A 20,023-nucleotide genomic window follows, 5' to 3' on the forward strand; every position below is an offset into this window, starting at 1 on the left:
GCCCCGCCGCCGCCGCCGGCGTCGCTGCCGCCGCCGGCCGCCTCAGGGAGCTCGGCGGGAGCGCTGCCCCCTCGCCATGCCGCATCCTTCCCGCCGCGGGGCCGGCCCGGCCGAGCCGCCGCCTCCTGCGCCGCCGCGGGGCTGCCGGCCGGCCTCGGGGCCGTTGCTAGGAGACGGAGCCGTGACACAGGGAAATGGCCGCAGGACGGCCGCCGCCGCCGCCCCCCCACCTGAGCACCTGCGCCCGCCCGCCGCGGCCCTGCCCTCGCACGCCCCGCCCCTAACGGACACGCCCCGCCCCTAACGGACACGCCCCGCCCCCAACGGCCCCGCCCCGCCCCTAACGGCCCCGCCCCGCGTCGCCCCGCCCGCCATGTCGTGCGTGCCCCGGCGAGGCGAGCCCGTCAGACTGGATCAGCTCAGAGCTGACCCGGCCCCGCCCGCCGCTGTTCCTACCCGCGGGAGCTCGCCTGGGCTCCTGGGGGTGCTGGGGGACGCAGCGCCTTCCCCTCCTGCCCTTCAGCCGCTCGTCGTGAGGGGAATGGGGGCACTCCCAGGCGCTGGCATAGCACTGAGGGCTGGGTTTCCTGCCCTGCGGGGTGTGTTTTTACCAGTCCGACAAGCAGCTGGCCAGAAGGACGGGCAGTGTTTTGTGCCCTCTTTTCCTCCCTGGACCATCTTCTGGCTTCGTGTACTTTCTCACCCAGTGGCCTTCACAGAATCAAAGAATCACAGAATATCCCAAGTTGGAAGGGACCCACAAGGATTATCAAATCCAACTCCTGGCACCACATAGCCCTACCCAAAAATTCAGACCATGTGACCAAGAGCACAGTCCAAACGCTTCTTAAACTCCAACAGGCTTGGTGCCACCTCCCTGGGGAGCCTGTTCCAGTGCATGACCATCCTCTCAGTGAAGACCTTTTCCTAACTCCCTGCCTGAACCTCCCCTGCCTCAGCTTGACACCATTCCCTTGGGTCCTGTCGCTGGTGACTAAAGAGAATAGATCGGTGCTTTCCCTTCCACTCCCCCTCATGAGGAAGCTGTAGACCATGATGAGGTCTCTCCTCAGTCTCTTACCTAGGCTGAACAGGCCAAGTGACCTCAGTTACTCCTCGTACGTCTTCCCCTCTAGGCCCTTCATCCTTGTGGGCTTTCCCATGTCTCCATTTCAGGACATCATAGTGGGGTGGAATTGGGAAGACTGCACCGGTGATGTCCCAGTGACCTGTGGCCAGCTGTCCCGCCTTTGGTCGCAAAACGCTTACCGTGAACAAGAGGGAGAGTGTGCATCTCAAGTGACAATGCAGTGGATTTGAAAGGGGAAATAGCAAATACAGTAAGATCAGAACTTTTTTTTTTTTTTTCCCTCAAGTTTGCAGGAATGACTAGGAAGTCAGCCAAGAAGCAGATGAGAAGATGAAGAAAGTAATAAAGGAAGAAAGATGAAAGTCACAGCTGAGATATGTCAGTGGTGTTACACTGGATCTTGCATTTTCAGCAGAGACCGGGAAACAATATTCTCTTCTGAGCACCTTTGTGGAAATTCTGATTAAATTGAAGCCACATTAAGCTGTCGCATAAGTGAGATATAATCTTGCATGTCCTGTCACACTGCTTCTCATATTTATAAGAAAAGACTGCTGTTGATTGCTTTAGTAGAGTCTTGTTAGAGGTCCACTGTGAGATTGAAAGGCAAATCTCAGGCAGGTATCTCAGTGAGTTAGAAAACTCCTCCTGTAAAACTTGTGTTTGCTCCCAACATTCATTGCATGTTTTGCAGTGGTGAATAGCCTGAAAGCACCTTTTTTTTTGTAAGTGGTTTGGGATTACTATTGAAGCTGGAGTGTGACCTGGCCCAGGCCAGAGCAGCCCTCTTCTACCTCTGTTTGACCTCTTGCATGGGAAGACTATGCTGTGTGTAACATCTGCCAGAAACTGAGGGGCTATAAAGACAATCTTTACAGTTTAAAATAGTGCTGCTTAAAAAAAAAAAAAAAAAAGTTCTAACTGAGGGTGGAAAAAATGTAGGAGAGATTATGAATATTCAATTAAATTGTATATATTCCAGCCTCAACAATTCTGTGATTCTGTGAATTTTAATCCAGACTGTGCTATTGCATGTCTTTCACCCCAACTATCAATGCCTATTTTGAGAACAAACAAATCCTAAAGCTGCACATGTGCATTTTAATCTCAGTTGAAGTCTGTCTCAGCAGAACCACTTGGGGCACATTTCTTTTAGTACATATATAACTTTTGGTTATGCAACAGGCTTGAAATTTAATATTTATTATTTAAGGACTTCTTATAAAACTGTGCTTTGAACACTCTCGTTGAACCTGAGCCTTCTGACGTTCGGTAATTTGCTTTGTGTTCAGCCCAGACTATCAGAGAAATCCAAACATATCACATCTGTTTCCACTGGAGACCTGTATCACATCAATAATGCAGCATCATCAGACTCTCCCTGAAAAGCTCCTGTGTTAGAGAAAGAGGGAGAATGAGAGCGAGTTTTTAAAGGGCAAAGAGCTCTTTTCCCTCTCTGAGTCATATTTTCTATTTCTGTCAAACTAAACCATTCCATTTAGCTATCTGTTTTATACAACGGCCCTTCCATATTTTCATTGCTAACGTTTTGAGTGATTAGGCTATCATCACATTCACGGTTTTCAAATTACTCCTACCAAAATTTGTTGTAGGTGAGTCCAAATCTTGGGAAAAAAAAAAAAAAAAAAAAAAAAAAAAGATATATGTTCTTGGATGAAAAGCTGCTGAAAATGTTCTTAGGCAGCAGCTAGCAATGCAGACTTAATTTGCTCTACATCGTAAGGACCAGTTCTACAACGTCAGGCTGAATCCCTTAGAGCAAGTTACCATACTGCGTTACATATCCTTATGTATCCTGCAGATTCTTCTTGTTGTTTTAACAAACGCATTGGGAGCTTTAATGAAACATTTATTTTATTTTTAATTGACATGGATTGTGTGCTCCCAGGAGTGGAATGGTTGCAAAAGACAGCTTTCCTATCAGTCTGATTTACTAGTTGCCTGAGTTAATTTGTAACTCTCTCTGCAGTGTTTGGATTGACTACTGAGCACTGCGGCAGGCTCAGCCCATGCCTTACCATTCTATAACTTTCTACATGATGCTACTTATCATTAAACTGTGGTGTACCCACATAATTATTAGGAATTGTAAAGAGGTTATTAGACAGGATTTCCTTTCCCCCTTCTCTATTCACTTCTCTTCTTCTTGCCTTGCCTTGTCTTTTTGCCTTTTCTCCTGTCCTGTCCTGTCCTGTCCTGTCCTGTCCTCTCCTCTTCTCTCCTCCCCTCTCCTCTCCTCTCCTCCCCTCTCCTCTTCTTTACTCCCTGTTTAAATATATAAAATTGCTAGTTTTTAAGCATATACTTGCTTTTATTAGGTTGATCAAGCATAAGATGTTAACCTTCATGTGGTCTGTCTTGGAAAGTGCTTCAGTACAACCGTGCCATCAATTTTAGTATATCCACTTGAATAAGTTCCACTCCGGGCAGGCTGGATATGTCAGCTCTAATCCAGGAGATTTGTAGCCAAGTTAATATATCTCAGCTTTCAGCAGGCCTGAGGTCCAAAAATGATTCAAAGGACAAACTAAAGTACTTGGTGTACTTACATGAAATACTGTAGCATCTATGGGTTCTAGCCATGGTCCAGGAGTTCCCAGTGCAGAGAGCTTACAAAACCAAAACAGAGAGCAGGCCCTTATGTGATATACGCACAGTTTGGGCACCAGATGAAATGGATTCTTTGAGGAGCACAAGAGAGAGACATATTGCACGGACTTCAGGTTTTCCTCGGTGATTTATCTTCACAATTTCTCAGACACAGAGAAGTCTTGAAGGGCCATTTGCATCTCAGCTTCCATCCAGCTACCAAGCGGAATGGTTTCCAGTCATAACAGTGGCTCTAACGTGAAAGCACATTTTAATTTTAAATTTAGCCTTAGCTCATTTATTACATTAATAAAAGTAAAAGCTGATGTACATTTTGTACATGTGCTTCAAAGTATTTTGTGCTACATGGCAAGGTTCCCTGAATCTGTGTTGCTGGAGTTCATACCCCTGTCTTATCCAATAGGTAGGAAGGTTCCAATAGCATCACTCCCAGCCTGGGCACTGCTCTCAAAGTGTTTGTTCTGTCCTATGTTAGCTCCAAATACATATATATATATTTCCTTTTAGTTTGTTTCTCATGTCAGTGGAGATTCTGATTTGATTAATGGTGCAGCTTCTGGTATAATTAGTGATGATTTGATAACTGATGCAGAGGAGAAGAGCAGCACAGTGAAAGAACTACGAGAAATCATCCTCACTGAGAAAATACATGCTTGAAATCCTCACAGACCTGCATCAAACACAGTGCATCCTCATTGTTTATGAGATTCATCTGGCTTATTTGATACATGGTAGAATCAGAGGTAACTTTTCTTTTCATTGCACAGCAGGCCTGAGTCTAGATAATCCACTGAGAGCAAATGGCAATTTGCATGTCTGCTCTTCTTTCAAAATTAATTATAGCAGAGATACACGTTGCTGGGAACATTTGTCAGGGTGAAGGAGATACACAGACATGAGATCTGGTGATTGAAAGGTAAAGGGAATTAATATTTTAAGATGAACAAGCTTTTTCAGAAAAAAGAAAAAAAAAGAATTACTAGTTTATCTCAATTCAGTTTTAACTGACAAATAAAATGTCTGTGAATAGATTTATATTTTTGAGACATTAATAACACTTGCCACTTTATAAATATGTATATTTTTAATTGACATCTTGCAAAAAGCTTGAAAATAGAGGAGACGATGTTAAATTCTCCTGGGTATGTTATGACATGTTGCAGGAAATCTGTGATGGTCGCACCCCTGAGTTATGAACCATGCTCAGGGGCATATGTCACTCAATTGCTTTTAAATGTTCTGTGCATGACTTCTCAGCTGGCTTGAAAAGAAGTAGGAACCATTCAGCCATGTTATTTCCTTTCACTCTTTTGATTTGTTGATACTAGATAACTGCAACCATATACACCTTTGTGCTATTTTCTGTGGACACAAAAACACATCATAAGGGCTAGTCATCAATACTTCCCAAACTGTTTGCTTGAGAAGGAAAGACCAGTGCAATATTTCCCCCAAATCACTGCAATACATATATACATACATATATATATATATATATATATATATATATATATATTTGATGCTGTTCCCCCTTTGCTTACCCCATTGCTCTACAATGTAAGCTCTTTGAGATGAGGTCCATTCCAAAATAACACGACCCTAGTTGCAGTAAGATATCTGTCTGCAACCATTTCATGATTAGCAGCTCCTTATTGTTTAAACATTTTTACTGACAAGTTGAGGGTTTATAGCAAATGCACTGGCAGACACGAACATCTGTCTTATAAGACAAGTTTATAAAATAGCTTATTTCATCTTCAAGACTTAGAAATAGTATGCTAAATCAGGGGGACAACAATTGTCCATGAGACAGATAATAAAAATATATTGGACAGAGTGTTGAAAAATGTTTTTATTGTCAGTGATATTAAAAATAAATTACTTGCATAGCAAAGCACTTGTTGTAGGAGGTGAGCAGTAGAACAGTAGAATATACCAGTAACATATGGGTCCCCTGTCATTTTTTATTTATTTATTTTTTTTTATTTTTTTTTCTTCCAGGGCAGTAGGTGCTAGAGAGATTTTTACCCGTGGTAATTTAAAATTGTAGGTGTTCAAAAATAAACTTGATACCAGCATCTTTGCAACTCTGTGTGGGGATTTTTCAACAAGGAGAGAGTGCTTGTGCCTTTTGTCTGCATTGCTCATTGCAAGTCCTGACATCAGAGAGTTCTGGTGGTATGAAGGCGGCTGGGATGTGAAGCTCTCAGGGAGGAACTGTGGGCAGTTCTCCTCCTCCACACAGGGACAGGACATCCATGCAGCGCTGAAAGAGCTGAACTAGTCAGCCACCATGAACCGCAGTCACAATAAGCAGGACTAACTAGCAGATTTCTACATTTGTAATCATTTCACTGTTTCCCCATCTGTTTCTTGTACGCACCTGCTGCTTCCCAGCGTATCTGCAGACTGCCGGGGAGCAGGGCTGTCTTTTCATTACACAAAATGCACAATGACTATGTTAGTTGGGGGAATTCCTGACTGGTCTGGTGAGACACTAGAACAATGCAATCAAGCATAATCACACTTGTAATTAATAATAAGATGATTTGAGGCAATCTGCATGAAAGCACAGTCTATCAGTCAGGAGAATAAGACTGATTTTGTCTTTCCTATTAAAAGAAAGGTTGTCTCAGACCGGCACTTACTAAATAGATACTTGTACAGCTTGATAGGTGTCTTTGCCCTACATTATTAAGGGATTAACTTGGCATTTTATACATGGAAGCTATTGTGGTATCCTTTTATATGCTGTCAAGAGAGATTAACCCAGTTTTTGAACCTGTGTGCTTTTTGTTTGTTTGTTTTGCTGATTTGTTTTTCCTTTCCCCCATGACCAGTCACAGTTTTTTACTGTACACTGGACATCTAATCATCACTGTGAAAGGACCACAAGCTAATGGAGATTATTCATCCAGTAGCAATAGTTTTTATGAACTGTTACCATGATTTGTCACAACACTGATGAATTGTGAAGGTCCTTAAAGCTCCATGCTTCACTGCAATCACCTTCAGAGTGATGCAAGATCTGCTCAGAATCGAGGGTGAGATTTGCCCAAGATTTAATGACACATTTTGGCAACATAAAGGAAGCCAGAAAACATATGGAGACTCTGATGGAGGAACCCTTGGGTTGCCAGAAGACAACAATCATCTTGTTTCTGACAGCTCTTCACAGTTTCTCTGTGGGGAAAGGAAGTTGGGGTAAAGTCAAGAGCATATCTTGAATACTCTAGATACTGTTGCTAACCAGCGTAGGTGTGAACAGCCTACTTTCTTACTTCTGAGAGGAACTAAACCCTTTCCAGGCTGTGAGCAGCACCAAAATGAAGTGTAGGTTGATTTGAGCTCTGCCACACTCCAGACCCAAGTGCCAGGGTCAATGTGCTGATATATTTTCTCTTCAGTCACACTTAAATTGTGTTTTAAGTTATCCTAAATGACAAACATAGCAAAGAATGTTTTTGTAACAATATTAAACAATGAAAAATGCCCTAAATTTTAGAAAGGTGATTTAATGGTGATCAGTAGGTACTAAATCTTAAATATAGCCAGAAAAAAAAAATCATATTCAAAGTAAGAACCTGAACTCTGCAGTTAAATAACACTTAGGCACTCAGAACAGGTCATTGTTTAGTGAATATAATTAATAACACTTTACAAGGAGGACTTGATCATTATTTCTTTCAAATTCATGGCATATTGTACCTCTATTTTGATTTTGAATGTGAATGTTGCAACATTCAGCTATGTTAGTCAAATGCGTCATATTACACTAGTCATTGTTAATCTGTTTTGTAACTTTAAAGGTATCAAGTTGTATAATCCAAAAAACAACAACAACAAAACAAAACAAACCAACCAACCAAACAACAAAAAACAGCTTGCTAAATTGCTTTTCTGCATTGATAAAAGTGAACTGAATTTGTAGAATGAAGTAGATCTATGGCAACATCCTGGTTTTGCCGAAGTCAGAGGATATTCTCAGCAGAAAGTCAATAGGTACAGTCTTTTCTTTACTGTAGAAAATGTTTCCCTGAAGAGTGAAACAGAATAAATGAAAAGGGATTCGCAGCATTATGTGTGCTTGCTGTTCCTTTGCTTTCATTACCAAATAATTATGTCTCCTTAAATTTAAGCAGAAAAAAATAAGGGAGCCATTTAATTATGCAGGCTATAAGGATGTTGCTTGCTCTAATCTTTTCAACACTCCCACTGGGGTAGGCTATGACCTGGTTAATCTATACATCTGAACCAAAGTCAATTAACTTGCTATAAAATTTCACCAGAGACAATGAAATGAAAATCTGCCCTGCAGTTGCAGTGGGATTAGACATGTGAATAAAGCAACTAGGTTTTGGCCCCAAATGTCGAGCACTAACTCTACTGTTCATGCAACTAGGTTTTGGCCCCAGATGTCAAGCACTAACTCTACTGTTCATGGAGCAGAGAGCTTTGGGAATCTCTGTAAACTTAGGCACTTCTTAAAAACAACAACACCAACACCAACATATCTTTAAAGGAGGAAAATGCACACCTCATCTTGTGATGCAGAACATTGCTGATTTGCAGGCTATGTTTATATCTTTAGTTATTTTTAGGCAGTCATTTTGCTGAGTTTTATTTGTAGGCACTAATACGTAATAAGGTAATTGTGCTGTAAAGCAATAAAAAAGCACAACCTGATTTTTTGTATATATATTTTTCCAGAAATTTATTAATGAGTAGATTGGCTTATTCACCAGGAGGATGGGAAGGACCTTTTGATGCTCTTTTTGTCCCTGTTTGTTTGAGTATTTGGGGACTGAAATGATGCTTGTTACGTACACTGGTTACAAAGCCTCAACTCCCCCATTTATTACACTTTTTTTTTTTTTTTTTTTTTTTTTTCTTTGAATGCTTATTACTCATGTATAGCCAGGAGTATGAGGATCACAGATGCATTAAAAGCTATTTATTTAGCTTTAAATATAGCCAGTCAGAGCTTGTGAAAATATTAAACAGATATTTCCAAGTAAAATTTGAAGGTATAAGTGAGGCCATGGCTAAATGAGTAACTGTCTCTACCCCAGCTTCTGTTAAGGGCTCTACTACAGTCAGAGCATGGACTTAAGCTCTTGGTTACCTTTACTGTTCCTAGGTGTCCTCACCACAAAAGGCTGTGTCAGTTCCTGAGGATATATTGCACCACAGGTGGGTGAAATTTATCTCACCTAACTTTGGAAGGCTATAACATGCCTGCATCACTTCCAGAGTGTGACAGATCTGATCTGCTGTAGTAGTGTCAGTTTGAATTATTTTCTGCAATTACCTGTTTCCTCCTATTGATTATAACAGAACCTTAAACACTAGATTTCTATGTTGATGGTTTTCACATTGCAGACTTTTCCATCTGTCTTCCTTTTTCTGTAGTATGAGACTTTCCATGAAGCATATTTCTTAGCATCATCAGAGTTCAACAAAGTGCCAGACCTCAGGGTCAGTTTTCCCAGATTTCCATTATGCATCCAATAATACTTTCTACATCACAATATCTAGCTATGTACATACATCAGTGTCTTCTAGTATCATCATAGATCCCTGAAGAACTTCTACATTTGTCTTGCTATCTTTTCCTTCTGTATTCAGAAGGTTAAATTATTCTTGATTAGAAGTACAACTGATGGCCAGGCTCAAGTGTAGACAAAATTTTTTTGAGGGATATGAATGGATAGGACAAACACTTCAGAAGAATTGTATTTCAGAAGCATCTGGATTTCACTGAGCAACATTTCTGAGAACAGCAAATAACTCCTGAGTGCCAGGATCACATTTTAATGGTTACTTAAATAACAAGAAGCAGTTGCAGAACGTTTGGGTATTGAAAGACATTAATGAAGATGTACGATGAATTTGTTCCAGACTTTCAGAATAGATAAGAGAATAAGAGGTGCTTTGGTAATGAAAAATGCATTGACTGCCTTCTGAAAGACTGCTAACCTGCTAACCCATTCTGCTCTTGATCTGTAGGCACTATGTCTGAAGTTGGGAAATCCACGAAGGAGGTCGTAGATAACCACATATGTAAGCATATCCTTATTCACAAGGCTGTGATCCTTGGAAAGTGTGTATGTCATCATTTTGGAGGCAGTGATTATTCTGAACTGTGGTAGGAGCAATACCTAATGGTTAGTGTGGCCTGTGGACACTTACTCCAGTTCTGGTATTCCTTACCTTATCTCATATATTCATCCACTTAGAATCCTCATTCAGTCATTGGGCACATGCTGCTGAGTCACTGAAAATATTTTTCTAACTATAAAACTACAAAAAAGAACTTGCATAGAGTTCATTTTAGTAATAAAGGTGCAGACAGCATTATCATCTCCTAATTGGTAAAACTGACATATTGAAGACTCAAATATTTACAGAGGTTCTGAAATATTTACAGTATTATGGCTAATGGAGGAGGTAAAAATAAATTACTGATATATCAGATGTGATCAGTTGTAAAGCATAATATAAGAGTTATCAAAACAGGAGATAGGCCACACTCCCCTCAACTGAAAGGCAGCATAATACCGTGACTATGCACTCTGGACAACTAAACTTTATGTAATTAATAAATTGGATATAAACCCAAATGACTGTCGAACATAGGCTTACATCTGAGCTATTTTATCTTTAGTAGTTTTTCATGACTTTGTGTATGCCTTTTCTTATCATGAAGGTAGACAACATCACCTTTAGTTAATCGCATCTTGAAAAAGAAAGAATCTGTTGCTTTGGTTAAAAGAATACTCATCACTCGGGACATTATGGTGACAGGATCTCTGCCTCACCGCCACTATATGTCTCCCAAAGTCAGGTTGGCTCCTCAGGTTGGCTCTTTCTTTTTGTGAAAGAGCATGACTGCTCTTTTACAAAAGTTGTTCCCCATGGCACACAGGGCCTTGCTGGCCTGTATCAAGTACAAGTGTTTTACCTCTGTATACTAAGGAAACCATGCTCTTCCTCATTCTGCATGCAGAGATAAAACCCTGTCTCCCTTTTATGGTCCCTTCTTTTTCTGTCTCAGATACAGTGTAGCGGAGAGGCTATGTGTCTTCCATTTTCAGCGTTTTAAAGTGTTTCTCAGTTCTAATGGTGGGGAAAAGTCTTACTAAGAATATCAGACGTGCCATGTGGAATCAGATAGAGTAGTGATACATTGAGTTCAGTGCTGTTTCTCTCGCAATAGCCTGAAAAAAATGGAAAAAAAAAAATCACAGTAAAATTGTGCTGTCTTGTTTTCTCTTCACCCCAAATATTTAAAAAGCTGAAAATCAACAATCTGAAAATGTGACCTAATAAATGTCTCAAAATTATCTTTATTATTGTTAGAACAATAAATAAATAAATAAATAATACAATTTTGCAATGGAAGATCATATCTTTTTTTTTTTTTTTTTTTTCTTCAAATTTTCAAAATGTTATTATTGCTTAAAATAGAGTTGTGTTTTTTTGTTTGTTTGTTTGTTTGGTTGGTTCTAAACCATTTATTACCTGACAGTTTTTATTCTGGAGAATTTATTGCCTTCACTGAGTAACCATCTCTCCTCCATCCTCAAAATGCTGATGCAACTGGTAAGGACCAAAACTTAACCCATCTCTCACAAAGGCCTGTGAGTGACCGAGCCAAAGATGCAAAGGAATTGTTTGAGGAAAGAGAAGGGTCATGAAAGGGACAAACACCCTAATTTGAAGTCTAAGCAGAGTCCCCATTTAATTGAAATAAAGTATAATGGAGCAAGGCTGATTTGGATAGATTTTACTGATGGCTTCTGGAAATGGAATTACACTACTTCATTAAATTTAGATATGTTACAAGCAAATCAGTGGGAGTAAAGACAAATGTCTTTCTTGTGTGTTCTTTGAGACAAAAGGGATGCAAAAATATTATCTGAGCAAGGAAAACACATCACAGAGTATAAAACTTTGTGGTGACAAGGTACTGTGATGGATTTCTATCCTCTAGAGCTTTGTGTAGATATTTTATAGTTAGTGATAAAATAAATGGGAAGCTTGACATTTTCAGAAAAGTGATCTGGAAATGAGTGGAATAGGTAAGAAATTTCATCTATTGACTTTTCACTAATTGATGTGAAAAATCAGGGGACAGATTTTGTTCCTAGTCATACCTGTATAAATCATCCGTAATCCTGATCTCAATGAATGATGAAATTGATGCAACAGAAGGTGGCCTTTGCACTTCAGATAAGTGAATCTTAAAATCTGTATGCTATTAGTTTTACTCCTCACAACACCTGCTTTTGTAGTTTATTTTACCTAGAGGACAGCTTAAAATGCTGCATGTAAATTAACACACCACTCTAAACTCACACTTGGGATGTACAAAGTTTAAATGTGAAACAAACTGAACAGAGGTTATTTCCACTGCACTTATATTAATGGCTATAAATAAATGAACCCCTCTTTGGACTATAATCACCCAATAGTCTAGAAACTTTGGGATCCAATTACTGGAAGATCTAGCTGAAATTTCTGGCTTCCGTATAACCAACCACGGGGATTGTCTACATTGGCTTTTTGTGGCAATGGCTTATCCCCTGCAGCCCCCAAGGTCAGTGCAGCAGGAGGGCAGGAGGTGCTCCAGGCACACAGCAGCAGTTCCCCTGAGGCCTATGGAGAGGCCCCTGGTGGAGCAGGCTGTCCCCCTGCAGCCCATGGGTCCCACATGGAGCAGATCTCCACGCTGCAGCCCGTGGAGGAGCCCCCGGTGGAGCAGGTGGATGTGGCCTGGAGGAGGCTGTGGCCCATGGAGAGCCCCCGCAGGAGCAGGCCCCGGGCCGGAGCTGCAGCCCGTGGAGAGGAGCCCACGCAGGAGCAGGGGAAATGGGGGGAGCTGCTGCCCGTGGGGGACCCGTGCTGGAGCAGTTTGCTCCTGGGGGATGGACCCCATGGTACGGAGCCATGTGGGAGCAGTTCTTGGAGAGCTGCTGCCTGTGGGCAGCCCCCGCAGGCTCAGTTCAGGAAGGACGGCATCCTGTGGGAGGGACCCCACAGGGAGCAGGGGCAGAGAGGGACCGTGAAGGAGCAGCGGAGTTGAAGTGTCAGGAACTGACCACAGCCCCTGTTCCCATTCCCTGTTCCTCTGAACTGCTCTGGGGGAGGATGTAGATGAGGGTGGATGGGGTGAAGGTGTTTGTTGTTTGCCTTTAGTTTCTCACTGTTCTAGACTGTTAGTAATAGCCAATAAATTATATTAATCAACCTACGCGGAATCTGTTTTGCCTTTGACGTTAATTGTTGCGTGATCTCCCTGTACTTATCTCAACCCCTGAGTTCTTTCTCATTGTATTTTTCCCCCCTCTTCCTTTGAGGAGGGAGAGCGATGGCGCAGTTGTAGAGTTCAGCTGCCCAGAAGGGTAAAAGCACCACAATTGCAGAAAGCCTATTCTCCCCTTAATATTCACAGACATTGGCAGTACAAATCCATCTGCAGAAAGTCCATGGTGTTATGACACCCTCAGTATTGCGTGATCCTAGGATGCTACAATCACCCTAAACCTTCAGCCACTGCAGTGTGAGGTAAAATTTGTGTTAACATAAGCAGTGCTGCTCTGCTGAAGTGTTGTCAGGAAAGTCACAGACAATTCATGACATGGGAAGCGACCAATTTATCGCTTCTTCTTCCACAGCCAATCCACTCATTTCAGAGCATCAGCCATGAAGAATGCCATATATAGATATAAGGATATCCTGGAGCTGGCAATTTCTAATTCCATTCTCACACTTGTCTAGAGCTGTTGCTGTTAGCTCCCACTCAGAGACAAATGTCCAACACTTCATATGTATCTGACACAAAAAGAACTGCAAACATGAAGCAGAAACCTGGCTGGGCTTGCAACTTAATTTACGGCAATTTCTCAGTCACACCAACTACAAAGAGTGAGAAACAGGGATAGAAAACCAGTAGAAATCTGCTGTTGAGGTGTTCTGCAACACTAAGACATAGCTGCTATTTATCTAACAAAGCAATGGGTAAGAGAAAATTTTGTTTAATCCCTCATAAGAATTACAAAATGCTTTCTTAAACCACTGTCTTGAAAAAGTGTCCATAATTTTTCCAGTGCTTTTTCCTAGGTCTTTAATTTAAATACAATACTGTTGTACATTTTGTCATTAAAATGATTGGCAGGCCAGTTGTCTACCATTAGACAGACCAGAAGGGAGAATTAAAAATGGACTAAAGTCATCAGTTTGGAAAGTGGCCAGAGCTACCACTGGGCAAATGCACACATTTTTATATGTTCTGCGTACAAAAAGCACTTACCAGTTTAGCTAGCCTTCACTGAAGGAAATGTAGCTGCTCCCTACATTGCTGATAAACATAAGAAACCATCAAGCTTGTTTTGAATGTATTAGCGAAAAGAGTTTCAACCTCCAACTCCAACATAACCACTTAAGTCAATGGGATTTTTCTGGGTATTTTTCAGTATTTTATGCATATTTGTGTGGGACAAGCAGAAGAAACAGAACATGCCACAAAGAAGCAGAAAATGATCAACCAAAGCCAAGGGACGCTGTGAATAAACACTGAGAATGTGACTCTGAGATGAATGCAAGCCTACAGCAAAACCTTAGAATTAATGTTGGCTGTTAATGTTGCTAGTTTTCTTCTTTCAGATATGTTTCATGCTTTCCAATGTATTGGTGTGGAGTTAGAGAAGGGTCTGTTGCTTTTAAAATGGAGACTATTTTTTTATGATGAAGAGAAAACCTCAGAAGTGATATAGAGCCTTTAAGCAAATGTAGTATACTACTGTAGATATTGTAATAATGTGAGATTTTGTTATTGAATTTGGACTGTCTACAATTATAAGCTTGGTTTATCTTATATATTTTCAGTGGTTTATTTGCATCAAGAGAACTGTGCAAACATTATTTGACTTCAGAAGGTGTCTGGAAGGTATTTACTGCCCCAGCTCTGAAATTATCCTTCCAGCTTTTGCCTTGCTGTGTGCTTGAACAGACACACTCAAAACACAACAGAGAAATGAATACAAGATATTATTGCCAACATTTGCTGCAACCATTTCTTAAAAGCACGGGTGAGTCAAAATTAGGTAGCCCACGACAGAGCTAAATATAATTCAGTCTTTGAAAAGGAATGCATGGCATAAACTTTCAAGGTCGGAGATTGAATAAAAGTTTAACTGCCAAGGCAAGACTTTTTAAATCCTAACTTGTATTGACACTGGTATTTTAATAAGAGAATCTCACTTCTGGAAACTAATAAACATGTGGGCAACAATGACCCTGTTGTCAATATATCAGCTATATATCAGGTATGATATATTGATATGTGTGGGTGATAGGTGAGTGGACAATATGCCAGTCTGAAAACGTTTGCCTTTCGATTTATATTATTCTGTTTGGCTGACGCCCTGAGTGATGACAAACATATTCTTTTACCAGTTGAATAAGTATTCTATGGGACTATTCCTTTATAACAAATTATGACTCAAATTCTGTGCTTGGCTGAAAATGAGCAATTAATCATGGTGGTCATTCGTCACAGACTCTGTAACTCTGGAGAAACAAATCTCCATATTCAAAGGTGTATGGAGTGTATTCACATACATGTTAGCTTTTTCTGCTTAGATTTTTTGACAATTGTGACATTTTTATTTATTTATTTATTTTTAGTTAATGAGCACTGGGAATCCAGGGGCTGTGGGGTAAGGTAAGTTGTGAACTCTGTGCTTTCAGTACTTACTGCAATAATGAGATAAACCCTATTTTCAGTCTCCCTAGTGTTACAAAGTGCTTGAAAATATGGTGAGAAAGAGCCATGAAAGCGGGCACTTGCACTTAAAAGAACAGCCCTTTAAATGTGCTAAGTTTGATTTACTATAAATAATTGTTCCAGTATAAACCCGTCTTTGAAGATCTGAATCAAATGGTATTCCCTGGTTGGTAAATATTTTCAGGAGCTTGTTACTTTCATACAGAACAGTTGAAAATAAGGAGGAAAAAGTCTGGGAACCTTGTGAGAAATCTTGACAATGACTTTCTTTTGTCATCCTGCAGAAGCGCTTTTCAAAAGTACATAGGGGAATGTTGGGGTTTAGAGAATAGGGACTTAAGTGGGATTCAGCTGAAATGAAAACAACTGCATTTGATTCAGGTCTCATATACTTTTGTTGCACTCATATCTCTACTGTATCGAATATAAGTTTCCCTTGGTGTAAATGAGAGAAGGTGTAGGCACAAAGCTTGGATGTTCTGGAAACCAAAAGCAGACTGAAGCTGCTATAAAAAACAGATGCCAAAACACCAAGAGCTCAGAGCCTGTTTTATTGGACTAGACCTCTTAACCGAGTGTGCTCAAAGGCTGGTCTTTAATTGTTCTCTTGCTTCAGGCTCAGTTTTGTCACCTTAAATAATACCTTAGTTTGTAAGTAATGCACTTGAGGAGAGCTGCATGTGAGGATGGCCCTGTTTTGAGTGAGGCTGAAGGAGGTCCTGTACAGATCCACATGTTCCAGAATCCTGTGGGCTTGGGGCACTGATTTACATGAGGAGAATGGTGCATTTTGGTGTCAATTTTGAAGTAATTGGTGGAATTATTTTTACTGCATAGGGAGAGCAAAAAAAAAAATTAAAAAAATTGTTTTCTTTCCTTTATTTTGATTATTGCTCGTTGTGGTGTGGAAGGTTTTGTGTGTCTTTTGCACTTTTTGGCTGCTGTATTTTAAAACTTTCAAGTCTTCTTTTGGTTAGCAGTGATATCACTATTGTCAGCCCAGAAGAAACCATACCTAAATTATTATTTTTACTGCTTCAGTACTAAATTTGGCCTGAAATTTAAGTCATTTTTAGAGACAGATTTGCATTTGAGCTGGTTATGTGAATGCCAAGTTTCAGCCTACAATGGCTGAAAACAGCTGAATAGTGAAATAGTGACACTGTTTATAAAGGAAACAGCTCCTGACCCTTGATGACAGCTCTGTGAATTTGATGATACAATTGTTTGAGGATGTTCAATCTTGCTCACAGCTATTACTACATGGATTCCTAATTTGTTGCCTTTCTTCATCCTCAGAACATGATCTGCCCCTCACATTTTTACATTACTAAATTTTACTTCTGCCTGTTTCTCCTGAGTGATATCTTGTGAAGGACCATAATATTTACAATATCACTTGCCTTTATTTTCATAGGTCTGCACTCTGCCTTTAGGCATAGCCTTCAGTCAGATTTGTTGCAATATGTTGTGCCATAGCAAGGGTAGCCCCAGGAAATAACGTGTTACAGACATTATTAAGGCACGCTTTTTTTCCTAAGTTTTGCCTTCATCTAGCTGGTAAATTGCTATCAGCTTATGCAGCAATAAACTTGACTAGTCCTTAAACCAGCCTAACTGTGCTGATCAGTGCATTTATGTTTCTAAATACATGTGTGTGATGTACACCAATGCTTCACAGTGGGTGCAATATTAGATTTTTTTTCATCTCCTCCCCCTCCTCTTCCCCCTTTTTATATTCATTTATTAGTCTCTCTCCAGTTCTACATATTCTCATTCACACCTGTGGAAGTGATTTTGAGCTCTGGAGAAGGCAGGCTCAAATTCAGGCTCACAGTCCCCATGTCCCTGTCTGAGTGTCCATCCCACACTGGAGCTCTAATTTACAGGGAACAATGGAATCAGATTCAGGAAATCTGATGAAAAGCTCTAATTCCTGATATAATTAGTCCAAAAGGCAAAGTGTGAACGTCACTAATGCATTGCATAAATTAAACAGTCTATAAATTTTCATGAAGCATATCAATAAGATTTTGTTTTGTTTTGTTTTTGGAGCATTTCCATCCTCTACTTCAAAAAAACAAACAAATGAAAGCAAAGAGGTATTTTTGGGGGTATTATTTCTCTAAAATGAGGCTCTAGATGCTCACCTGCCCATTCACATATGCATGGGTGAAAACACAAAATATTCATCTGTGCAGCATTTTATTCATGCTTGTCAGTGGAATGAGTAAGGAACCAAAGAGAAGGAAGGGCCTCTGTTCTCTGTCCAGTTTTGAGTATATATCTAGTACTCGATATATTAAAATTGTGTGTGGGGGGAGAAGCTTTGGAGAAAACAACTAGCTTTATTCTCAGTCATTTTCTCTAACATGTTTATATTTATGTGATTTGATTAATTGTTGTAAACATTACTTCTTCCCTTCATGCTTCATGTTGGGAAGGGGCTGCTACTTTTGTAGTTTCCTTTTGATAACCCTTAAAGATTTTTATTGGTCAGGAACCTTTTGAAAACCAAAGATGAGTGATGTGATGAGTAATGGTGTTGGAAGTAGAGCAATTATCTTCAGTCAGGGAAAAAAAGGCAGAGAAAGTAAGCAAGATGTGGAAGAGACTTCAGAAATGTACATAAACTCAAACTTTCTCACTCAGGGGCTTTCTGCATTGCTGCAGTTTTACCCATCAATTTATGTCCCCTTAGTATTGGGGCTATACTAAAGCCTCCAACATAACATAGATTATTTTTTTGAGGAAAAGAATGTATATTTTGTTGTATAATATCTTTGCATGTCTGACTTTAATAGATTTTTATTTTATTTTATTTTATTTTGGTCTGAATTCACAGTCTTTTATGTTATCTTCTGATTTACCAGAGTAATATGACTTTCTAGCAAAGAAGTCCTGACCTGTCTGTTATTGTCACCTGTAGTTGAATGGAATGGGACAGCCTTAAGAGCACTTGACCAATTGGTTCTGCTGTAGCTTTTACAGAGCCTTTGGTTTAGCCTTGTTAGACATTTTGTGCCTCAGAATTTATACACTGTTTGAAGTGTCTCTTTATACATTATTCATGTTCCCATCAGCACAATATTGAATTTTGGCTTCCTTCCAAAGTTCAGCAACGTTCAGTTCCAAAATGAGACTGAAAAGGAAAGGGGGAAGAAAAAGATGAAATTTCTCATTTTTTACTCAAATTTATCTGACCGTTGACCTACTTTATTTTCTTAAATAACATGAGAGATGAAAGTGGATTGATGAAATCATTTCTACAGATACTGAGTACAAGTGAAATTAAAATGGAAGGAATACAACCTTACAGAGACTTGGACAAATCAAAATTATGCCAGCCAGAGATACTGTGGACTGTATTGGGGTATTATTATGGCAGAAACTGAACGAGTAAATTTGTGTTAGCAAAAAGCTGCTATGATCTTCCAAACACTAAGGCTCGGACAGTGCTTCAAGGAGCTGAAGAAATTTCAGAAAATAATTATTTGGTAATGGCAAAGGCCTTGTAAGCATGACTTTAGTACACTTCTTCAGGAGCTTCTGCGTAAAGCCATGAATGCAGTAAATTCTAATGTTAATAGAACATATTCAACATTTCTTCTTTCAAGGAGAAACCCTGAGGAATATAAATAGCAAAGCCTTCCTTCCATGAGGACAACAGTCCTATGGCTCAGACTTTGCCTTCTTTACTTCCTCCTGCATTGCTTTCTTCTAGCTTGTGCTAACTTTAAAACAAGTGCCTCTCCACTGATTTTACAATATTCATTGAAGTATTCACTTTGATTTAAGTTCTTGATATGCATATATATATATATTTATTATCAAGTCAGGGAAATGTAACTGATCATGCTAAAGCAGACAGAAAGTACTGTCACACAATTGCCTTGCCTGTTTGGATTACCTTCTACGGACAATATTCCTGTGCTTTTTCATGACATTTAGCAAGACACGAACTATTTGTTTGTACCTTGGTGGAATGAGAAACCAGTAGTAAGCAGGAGGAGGGAAGGTGGTGAGGAACTGACTGTGCACTCAGAGCAAGAACTGTATGAGCAAAAGCAAAAATTATATGCCATGTTGATGAATGCTGTGCTTGATTTCTAAACCTTCCTTTTGCTCAGTGGGACAGCCAGCCACTGCTCACAGCAACAAAAGAGCATGTTCTGGGTTCACTTCCATCTGAAAGTGACAACACTGTCCAGCAACTGCCAAAACTTGTACTGAAGAGCAACAGGGAACTGGGTACCACTTTCTTTCTTTCCTTTCTTTCTTTCTTTCTTTCTTTCTTTCTTTCTTTCTTTCTTTCTTTCTTTCTTTCTTTCTTTCTTTCTTTCTTTCTTTCTTTCTTTCTTTCTTTCTTTCTTTCTTTCTTTCTTTCTTTCTCTTTCTTTCTTTCTTTCTTTCTTTCTTTCTTTCTTTCTTTCTTTCTTTCTTTCTTTCTTTCTTTCTTTCTTTCTTCCTTCCTTCCTTCCTTCCTTCCTTCCTTCCTTCCTTCCTTCCTT

At 40.0% G+C, this 20,023-nt stretch overlaps 1 long non-coding RNA gene across 1 annotated transcript in view; it reads left to right on the top strand.

Moving 5' to 3' along the window:
* The window catches only part of LOC118162028, an 86,088-nt gene that overhangs the window by 1,993 nt on the left and 64,072 nt on the right, over positions 1-20,023 (top strand). The window lies entirely within an intron of this gene.

The sequence above is a fragment of the Oxyura jamaicensis genome, chromosome 2 (assembly GCF_011077185.1).
Source record: "Oxyura jamaicensis isolate SHBP4307 breed ruddy duck chromosome 2, BPBGC_Ojam_1.0, whole genome shotgun sequence".
Lineage (NCBI taxonomy): Eukaryota > Metazoa > Chordata > Aves > Anseriformes > Anatidae > Oxyura > Oxyura jamaicensis.